The 10,382-nt window shown below is 43.6% G+C and overlaps 1 pseudogene; it reads left to right on the forward strand.

Annotated features, from left to right (window-relative positions):
* LOC102758199 overlaps positions 1-2,500 on the forward strand; it is a 3,103-nt pseudogene extending 603 nt beyond the window's left edge.
* The last annotated feature ends 7,882 nt before the right edge of the window (positions 2,501-10,382 follow it).

The raw sequence follows: 10,382 nt of genomic DNA on the forward strand, positions 1-10,382 counted from the left end.
CCTCCCTGCCTGCTCCCCTGCCTGGTGCCAACAGCATCCCATGGTTCCTGGAGCAGGTCCTGTATCTACAGCAGCAGCAGCTACAGCAGATCCAGTTCACTGAGCAGATATGCACTTGGATGAGCAGGTGGGCCACCTACATCCTCCACTCAGGCATGGTGGGACCTGATGCCCTGAAGACCTTAGGCAGCCATGTGTCCCAGCAGGTCCAAGGTCTGTCTCTGGGCCCCTTGAAACAAGCCAGCCTACCTCACAAAAATATCCCTCCCACCACCAGCTCTGTGCCCCCAGGGCTGGTATTCATTGCCCCAAGGCCAGATGGGTCAAGAGTGCTTCCGAACCACCTCCCAGGTGCTTTGATACCTCAGGCCCCAGGCTCTGTGCCCTCCCAGAGCCCTTTCTCCACTGTGGCATTAGACCCATCCACGAATCGGAAAGGGAGGCCATCCAGTGTGCCCCCAGTGGATGTCAAATCCAAAGACAAGGCTGGCATCTACATGTACAAATGCAATTACTGTAACAAGGTTTTTGAGACTGATAACTCCTTACAGGTCCACCTCCGTTCCCATTTTGGAGAGAGACCCTTCATGTGCTCTGTCTGTGGCCAGTGGTTCACCACAGAGGACAACCTCAAGGCGCACTTTCATCAACATTTCCAGGTGAAAGCGAACCCCCAGCTGTTTGGCCAGTTCCACAACAAAATGGCTACAGGCATTGGTGTTCCCTATGCACTCTCTGTACCTGTCCCTGAAGATGAATCAAGTTTTAACAAATCTGTCCTGGTCTCAGGGACCCCCAGGTCCCTAGGGCTACCTCAGAATCTCTCTTGTGGGACTAAACCCAAGGACCTAATGGGTGGCTCACTGGCCAACTATCCTCAGCCCCGGCCTCCAGAAAGTGAGGATGGATACCGATTCTCTGGGGTAGGGCCAAACCACAATTGCCCAAGGGTTGGTAGTTCCCAAGGGAGAGGGGCACCCAAGCCAGGGTCAGAGACTCTCAAGTTGCAAAAGCTGGCAGAGAACAATGACAAGGCCACCACTAACCCCAAAGTATGTTCCATTTGCCACCGTGTCTTAAGCAGCCAAAGGTCTCTCAAAATGCATTACCACGCCCATACCAGGGAGAGTACATACAAGTGTAACATCTGTGACCGAATCTTCTCCACCCAACACAACCTGAATACACACTTAAAGGCTCACCAAACCAACACATCCACAAAGACGAAGCATTCGTGTCCCATCTGCCAGAAGAAGTTTACCAATGCGATCATGTTGCAGCAACATGTTCGGATGCACATGGGTGGTCAGATTCTCAACACACTTGTTCTGAAAAATCCTTGTGACTTTAGGGATCCTGAGCCGATGAAGATCAGTAAGAATAGCAGCACAAGTGCCATATTTCACAATGATGTTGAAAGCACTGATGTAGACAAAGTTGGCTCTCAGGATGCCCCTAGCAGCTCATCAAAGATCCCCATGCCTCCTCTGAGCACCCACTCGACATCACCTATGCCAGGTTTAAGCATCACAGCTCCCCTGGTTGTGGGTCCTGCTGCTGTGCAGCAGAGCAGCAGAGGAAAAGGTTTGGTGGAGAGTGGTGGCTTGACCAACTTGTCCTCAGTGATAGGAGACCAGAAGTATCAGAGCCAAAGTCCAGACATTCTGGAAGTCACATCCTTTCAGGCCATCACCCCAGCCAATGGCAAAGCAGAAAGCAACAAGTCCAAATTTCCTGATGTTGGTGGCAAAGCAGAGAGCTCAGAGAACAGCCACACTGATATGGAAGGTTGGAGCAGTCTCCCATCAACAGTTGCCAAGGCTCAGCCAACATATGTCAAAGTTGAAGTTCCTGGTGCAATTGGACCCACAACCATATCCCCAGGCATGGCATCTTCGTTAGCAGCTCAGTCATGCCAACAAGACAAGCAACATGGCCACACACAGTTCAGGAAGAACTCATTGGCCAGTGCTGTTCAAATTCATGAGTGGACTCACACTGGGGAGAAGAAGCTTTTCATGTGTAACATATGTAGGCAAGCTTTCATCACCAAACACAACTTGGAAGCCCACTATATGACGCATGGGGCCAACAATAGCTCTGCACACTGTGGGAGGAAGCAGGGTATTGAGAACACCATGGTTCTGTTAGGAACAGATGGAAAGAGGCTCCCTGAAATGTTTCCCCAGGAAACCATGGTCCCTTCAGTGAATGTGGACCCTGTTGTATGCAACCAGTACACCACCATGCTCAGTGGTGGTCTGGCCAATAATACCAACAATAGCTCAGTGATCCAGAGTGTAGATCTCTCTACTCTCCTAGTTTCCCAGGGAGCAAGCTCTGCTGTGGGTAACACCACTGTCTCCAAGATAGATGGCTCTCAGTCAGCTGTTAGTGCTGATGTGGAAAAACCAGGTGCTGCTGACAGCATTCCCAAACACTAGTCCCCTCACTTACTGGAAGCTAAGATACAGGAGAGCCCACCTGGAGAAATGTAGAGTGACCACTCTTGAACTGGACTTTCTTATTTTTTTTTGTTAGAACCCATCTCCTTCTGTTTGTTTGTTTTTACTGATGTGCAAACGATGTTTACAGTTGTGACTACCAACTCAAGCAAAGTCCTACAATCACAATGTTGCTATGCTGCTTTGTGAAAATAACACAAAACAAAAATAATCTTACAGACTGGTGTTTTTTTAAATTTTGGAAAGAAGTAGGTCTTGTAAAGTAGCTTTGTTACTTGCAACCAACTGTGTACATAAAACCTTTGTACAAGATAGAGTTAACTATTTCCAAAGACTGTCATTTGATTCAAGTTGGAACTTACTGAATCACAATGTAAAAGACAACTGCTTAGTCTAATTGGGATGAGGGGATGCTATATACTTCCTTCCTTCCTTGAAATTTATTGATTTTGAGAGAGAGAGAGAGAGAGAGAGAGAGAGAGAAAGAGAAACATTGAAATTATTCCAATGATTTATGCATTCATTGGTTTATTCTTGTATGTGCCCTGACCATAGATGGAACCTGTAAACTTAGCATATCGGGATGATGCTCTAACCAACTGAGCTACCCAGCTGGGGCCTCCCCTCGCCCCCATTTTTGAATGTACCTTTATAAAAACTAATGTTGTAGAATTACAAAATTCCTTTAACCTTGGAATCTTAAGTAGGATACCCTCAAATGGACTGATTTTAGTCCTTAGGGAATCAATGTATATGCTGCTGCTTATTGAAACACAGTTCATTTGGAACCCTAAGAGTGCCAATGTATTATTCCCTGTGCTCTCCAGATGCCACCTTCTTCCTGAACACCAGAACAGGTGGGCACGCACCCGAGCAGGGGACCTCAAGTGACTTAGTTTAGTTCACCAATGCTTATTCTATCAAATAAGTGGGTTTTCATTCTTGAAGAAACTCACAGAAGGGCGTGTTTTCTCATAGGTTCACATACTATCCTCACCCAAGGATATATTTTTATTAATGAGAGAGAAACAAATATTGATGTGGGAGAGAAAAATCGATCAGTTGCCTCCTGTATGGGCCCCGATCAAACCCCAAACCTAAATATGTGCCCTGACTGGGAATCCAACCCACCACCTTTGGTGTATGGGAGGATGCTCCTTCAACTAACCAAGCCACCCAGCCAGAGTTTCACATACTAATTTTAATAAAAACTTTCTTGATGTAGCTTATGCCAAATAATTATGAAGATGTCTCTTCATGAGTATTGCATGAAGGCTACAATGTTGGAACAGGCAAGTCCTGGGTATGTAAGCGTTGTTATCTACCTCATTTATTTTTTATTTTTGTAGCCTTAGTCTCTTCCTATTTTACGACTTCTGAAGTTTTCCTAGTCCATGTCTTAAACCTAAGAGTTGATGTATTGGTGAGAGCAGCTGGACGTTCAAGATGTTTTTGTGATTTTTCTAATGTTTTTTTTTGGTGTGTATATGATATTAAGTGAATGATGAAACAGTGCTGTAACGGTTTAATGAGGAACAAGAAAGAAAGACCCCAATTTCTGTGTGGAGGAGTCTTTCCCCTTCAATATGGAATGTAGATAAAGACTGTTCTCAAAAGTTTGAGTTATTGCACCTGACTTTAGGATCCAAAAAATAAATTTAATTTTTTTTGCCAAGTTGTGCCTTACCTTCTAGAATTGTACGTGAACACAATAATAGTACCTATTTACACTGTGAAGTGAATATTGTTACAGAGGACACATACCAGCAGCTTTCTCATTGTTAAGTTAATAAGAGAAAGCCCTGTAGTTTTACCTGCTGATGCTGACGGTTGGAGAATAAAATTTGGATTACCACCCCCACCTCAATACATACATACATACATACATACATACATAAAAATGTATCTCCAGAGAAAACTTATGCACATAGAAGGGAAATGCTAGGTGTGTGAGAATTATGATTCAAAGAGCATATGGCTGTGGATGTAAATTAGTTAATTGGAATTGTGATTTATGTACCTGCCCTCTCCCATGGGTTGCCATACCTTCAAAGAAGCGATACACCTTGCAAGGCTGAGACTTAGATCCTAGATGACCCAATAGTCACATCAACTTGGTCAATATAGAAAAGGGCAGGAAAAAATGAAGAATGAGACCACAATCCATATTTACCATAAAATGATTCTGTTTGCAGCCCTGGGAAAGTGGCTTTTGTTTATTGAGTGTAAGACTATTAGTATACTCTACTGAAATCACTTAAATATTTACAGATCAACTTGTGCTGCTCATGCTTTTTCTAAGAGATGTGAGACATATTATTCTGATGTAAAATCCTGACTCAGGTTGGGTTCTCTGGGAACAGAAACTGAAATGGAGATTCGAATTTAAGTGCTCTGTTGTGGGAGAGCTCTCAGTGAGGGAAGCCGGATGGGGCAGGGGAAAGAGCTGAGTAAGTATGTCTCAGCTGGAGACTTGCCTACCTCACCCCACAGGGCTCTCTGGAACATGATTTGTACTGTAAAGTTGGTTTCACCTTGAGGCAAGGGGCTAGCTTTTTGTACTTCCTGTTAGCTAGCCATTGGCTATGGGTTGCTCTGCAGGAGGGGGCGGGGAGAGTGTGGAGTTGTAACCTGAAATGGCTCCAGGTTGGCTCCAGTCTTTAAAGAAAGTAGCAGTTGTGTGCCATTACCAGACAACACTCACTGAAGGTGCATTGCCTGGTGACAGGAATCTTGGCAGTGAATTAACAGTGTCTACAATAGGTCTGACATTTTTACATGGTAATTATGTCAGAATCTGGCTAGATGTTCCCCAAACCCATTTCTTCTTCCTGGGTATGCAGCTTGACTACATTTCCCATACCAAACTCCCTTGCAGTTTGGTATGATCATATGACTCAGCTCTAATCAATAGAAAGCAGGAAGATATGTCCCACCTTTGGCCCTGCCCCATAAACTCCACTATAAAAGCAATCTTCCATGCACTCTCTCCAACTTTGCTGAGCTCCTTTATTTTTATAACTGTCAAGTGCAGAGCATCTAGTGGAGGACTTTGGAGTCCCAGGGGATAGAGGAGCTCCTAGAGGGTGTCTTTGAATGAACAACCCCCATCCACGACCATTGTACTGTGACATGAGCAAGAAATAAGTCATTACTATGTTTGTTTCAGTAGTTAGCCTACCCTGACTCATTTAGTGAACCCCACATTTTTCAGAAACACGAATAGCTTCTGAAAAGTTGATTTTCAGAATTTTATCAATTTAATAAATAATAATTTCTCAAATTTATGACTGAAGTGCTAAATAAGTAAGAAATGTTTTTAATTCCTTAAAACATAGAAAAAAACTCTGAAGTATATTTGAGTGTTATAAGTGATTTTCAAAAGCACCGTGAAAATATATGGCTAGGATAATTACTATCTAAAATCCTGTTCAGGGAAACAAAGCAGGAAGCTGCCTTCCCAAGGTTAGACAGCTTGCTATTGTTAATGAGTAGTGCGAACTGTTGGTTCCAGTTTGTCTGACATGACTATTGGGCTTTCCCAGTGCACAGAAAGCTTTAACGTTTCTGCTCAGCCATTCCCAGGACTACCAAAGGCTTCATTCCATGGAGAGAGGTGAACTGTCTGATAACTTACATAAGAGGCCAGCAGGGCTGCTGAGAACAAGCTGTTTGTTGCTTGAGAGCAGCTACCTTCTCAATTTGTCAAGCTTTTTCTTCAGAGGATGGAGCTGGTATATGAAAAAAGAGGTCTCTCTCTCTCTCTCTCTCTCTCTCTCACACACACACACACACACACGGTGGGTACAGGATATAATTTTATGTTCAAAACTGGTTTTATGGTAGACTGTAACTTGTAAGATTCCATTGTTATTAGTGGTTTGTAGGGCATATGACGGTGCAAGTATTCCAACCCCTCTTTTTCTCTATGAGTGTAGAATGAACTGGGTAAGGTCCATTGGGATATGTCAGCTTCATTGTTGCTGGAATTGGACTGGACATTTGGATTGGACTTGTGGCCACAATCAGGCTTCTTCTTACTATCTCTACCCCATTCCCTCCCCACTTCAGAGAGCATCTACAAAATAGGCCCTTACCTAGGAAGCTGAAAGGAAATTGATGTCTTATACCCATCAGGTCCTGCAAGTGGGAACAGAGAGTGGCCCCAAACTAGGTGTACTTTGCATGCAGAAGCAGGGATGGAGTGGAGTCCCCTCTGAAGGCAGCAGAATTCAGGGGTGGTGGTGGTCGGGAGAGAGGGAGAGGGAGAGAAAAAGAGAGGAACATAGGGAGACGGAGAGGGACATAGAGACACTGTTGGAGCCAAGAATGATCAATTTCTTCTCCCTCCTATCACTTCTTCCTTAGAGAAGAGTAAATGAGAGGAGCTGTGAGAAGTGGCAATGTTATTTCATCAATATTCCCTTCTGGGAGTAGAGAGGAAACTTTCTCATGAAAATATGCTGCCAGGGGAATAGTATTCCCACTCCCACTGTTAAAGATCTACCTTTCTTCACTTCTAGAAAAAAAAAAGGTAAAATCAGACAAACAAATGATTAGATAGTACTGAACCTTATATATACTACGTTTTTTCCTATATGCAAGAAAATATATACCTGTGATAAAGCTTAATTTATTAGGCACAGTAAGAGGTTAACAATAGCCAATTATAAAATGAATTATAACAATATATGTAATAAAAGTTATGTGAATGTGATCTTTCTCAAAATATCTTATTGTACTGTACTCACCCTTCTTGTAGATAACGTGAAGGTACTCCAGTCATCTGATAACTGAACTACTGAGTGACTAATGGCGGGGGGAAGGAGGGGCGAGGAGCTAATCCAGCAGGGAGACGCTGGACAAAGGCAAGATTTACCTCTCAGGTAGCCTGGCAGGGTTACTCAGAACGGCACACAATTTAAAGCTCATGAATTGTCTATTTCTTGAATTTTCCATTTGATATCTTTGGACCATGGTTGACCAAGGGTAACTAAAACCATGGAAAGGGAAACTGATCAAGGGTGAGGGGGTGTGGTAGACAGACATGAGCAGAGCAAGGATGATGGTACAGAAGGTCTCCAGGGTGGAAAGCCTCAGGTGCTTAGCAAAGGACAATTGTAGGGTGGGCATTGCCCCCAGAGTGGCCTTCATCCCTAGCATATCGATGGTCATGCAGTTTGGATCCCCTGACCTTTCCTCCATTGAGAGAACATTTAGACCTCAGTTGTATTTCAGCTCCAGGCCGAGAAAAGCAATAAACCAGACCAGCAACCCCATGGCTGACCTCAGGACCAGCTGCATTGAATAATGACCCCCTGCCTGATGCAGCCACCAACCAATCAGTGGAGACCTAGACCCTGAAAGGACACACCTGGAAAGCTGCTGAATATTCAATTAAGAGCTTCCCCTGTGACCTCCCCTAAAATCTCCACCCTTAAAACACTTAGGGTGGAGGACCCAGAGGGCTCTCCCTCCAGGGAGCATGCTGGTGCCTTTCCCTTTTCAGTTTCCCTTTCCCCTTTTCCACCCTCTAGGCGCCTTACCATTATTTTCCTCACTCCCAAGCTCCGACGGCCCTTCTTTTGCTTCCACAACTTGTTTCCTCAGCCCATCTCTTGTATGAATTACTTCTTCTACCTCTATGATTTTACAAATAAATGTTTTCTTTTTAAAAAAATATATTTTATTGATTTTTTACAGAGAGGAAGGGAGAGGGATAGAGAGTTAGAAACATCCACGAGAGAGAAACACCCATCAGCTGCCTCCTGCACACCCCCGACTGGGGATGTGCCCACAACCAAGGTACATGCCCTTGACTGGAATCGAACCTGGGACTCTTCAGTCCACAGGCCGACACTCTAGCCACTGAGCCAAACTAGTCAGGGCAATAAATGTTTTCTTATAGTTTGGGTCTTGGCTCTGAATTCTTTCTGAGCCAGAACTCAAGTATGGAGGTTGGTGAACCCAGGTCTGGTCTTACCCTACCGGTCTAACACCCAGTGTCATTCCTGCCACCTACAACAGGGGGCTACTGTACAGTGGTCAGTCCTTCAATAAGTACTTTTTAAAGTTCACCAATCTTTGAGATACAATATGAAGTATCTCAGTATCACTCATGAAAATTCAGAAGCTCAAACTGAATTCTCCATATTGCCCCCTCCCAGGTAACCCAAAGATCAGCTGTAGGCAAAAACAACACAAAACAAAACAAAAAACTATTAGGTTTCCATACTTTAGAAGTCAACAAATTTTTTCAATAAAGGGTCAGAGAGTAAATATTTTAGGCAATAACGCAACTCTGCCATCATAGTGTGAAAAGAACCACAGACAACACATGACTGTTCCAACCAAACTTGGTTATGGACACTGAAATGTTTCTTTTAACATATATGTTTATTGATTTCAGAGAGGGAGGGAGAGGAAGAGAGAGATAGAAACATCAATGATGAGAGAGAATCATTGATCGTCTGCCTCCCGCATGCCCCACACTGGGGATCTAGCCTGCAACCCAGGCATGTGCTCTGATGGGGAATCGAACTGCAACCTTCTGGTCCATAGGTCGATGCTCAACCACTGAACCATGCCGGCTTGGAAAATGTAAGTTTCATATAATTTTTATGTGTCCTGAAATATTGTTTGGTGCACAGGAAACACTAATAATTTTTTCAGCCATTAAAAAAAATGTAAAACCCATTCTTAGTTCATGAGCCATATAAAATCAGGTACTGGTCTTAGTTTTACAACCCCTGCTTTAGAAAACTTTTCTCTAGAAGTAACCACTACCTTGTTCTGAGTTTGTGGTTATCTTTATGTGGGGCACTGATGCTGGATTTAAAAGGAAAAAAAGCATAACTTAAAGATATCTCTTGGCTATTCTCGAATATATTATCTTTTTGGCCATGATGGAGCTGAAACAAGTGTGTAAGTTTAGAACTGCAAGAGTATACAGAAATTCTCTTCTAAAATGTTCTTATTTACTGTCAGCCTTAAGTGATATGAATGTTTATAGTTTTATATTCTTATCTGTCTATTTTGAAGTTTGATAACTATTTCTTGTATTAGAAAAGCTGTTGTAGAAGTAAAGAACAGTGCTTAGAATTCCTTAGATATTAAAACATTTTTAAAATGCCATTTTCTCCTCCCGAGTTCTTGTTTTAAATATTATTGCTATTGGGTCACTCTGGGTGTGCCTCTTGCCTGTCAGTCCATCCACTTATCCATCCATCCATCCATCCATCCATCCATCCATCCATCCATCCATCTATCCATTGTTGAGAAACTTCCCTTCCAGCATCCCAGAACCCATCAGGGCTGCCCCTCCTTCCTGTTCCACCCTGCAGTCCCTCATCCTTGGCTCAAGTCTCTGGGGCTCTTCCCTCTCCCGTGACCCTACCTCTTTGTCTGATTCTTTGGCTTCTCCAGTCCCACCCACTCATCAACATCCATCTTCGGTCTCCTTCATCAAACCTTCCTGGTTGAGCTCTGGCTCATGGATTTTTCTCTCTTCTCCAAATTCCCACAGCACTTGGCCCAGAGTACACAATTTAGCACTTAATTATACATTGTCTTTTATTGTTTGTTTTTATTTGTTGTGTCAGTTTTGTCTTTTCCGGTGAGGTTGCAGACTCCTTGAAACAACACATCTTTATTTTTTAAAAAACCCCTTACAGTACTCTTGGAGGGGCACCACCAATATTCCCTGTTCTACAGAAATAGTTGATTGATAGGCACAGATGTGAGACTTTCTACCCATCTCTGTAGTATCTGGTGCTTAAGAAATATCTGTCAGAACCTGGATGGAGATCCTGGATAGAACCAGGCGAGAGAACCCAACCATGCTGATCAACTGAACTCTGCCTCCGTGCCATTCCTTCTTCGCCGACTCTGTCCACACCTTTGGGAACTTCCCCCTGG

The sequence above is a fragment of the Myotis davidii genome, unplaced genomic scaffold, assembly GCF_000327345.1.
Source record: "Myotis davidii unplaced genomic scaffold, ASM32734v1 scaffold604, whole genome shotgun sequence".
NCBI classification, from domain to species: Eukaryota; Metazoa; Chordata; class Mammalia; order Chiroptera; family Vespertilionidae; genus Myotis; species Myotis davidii.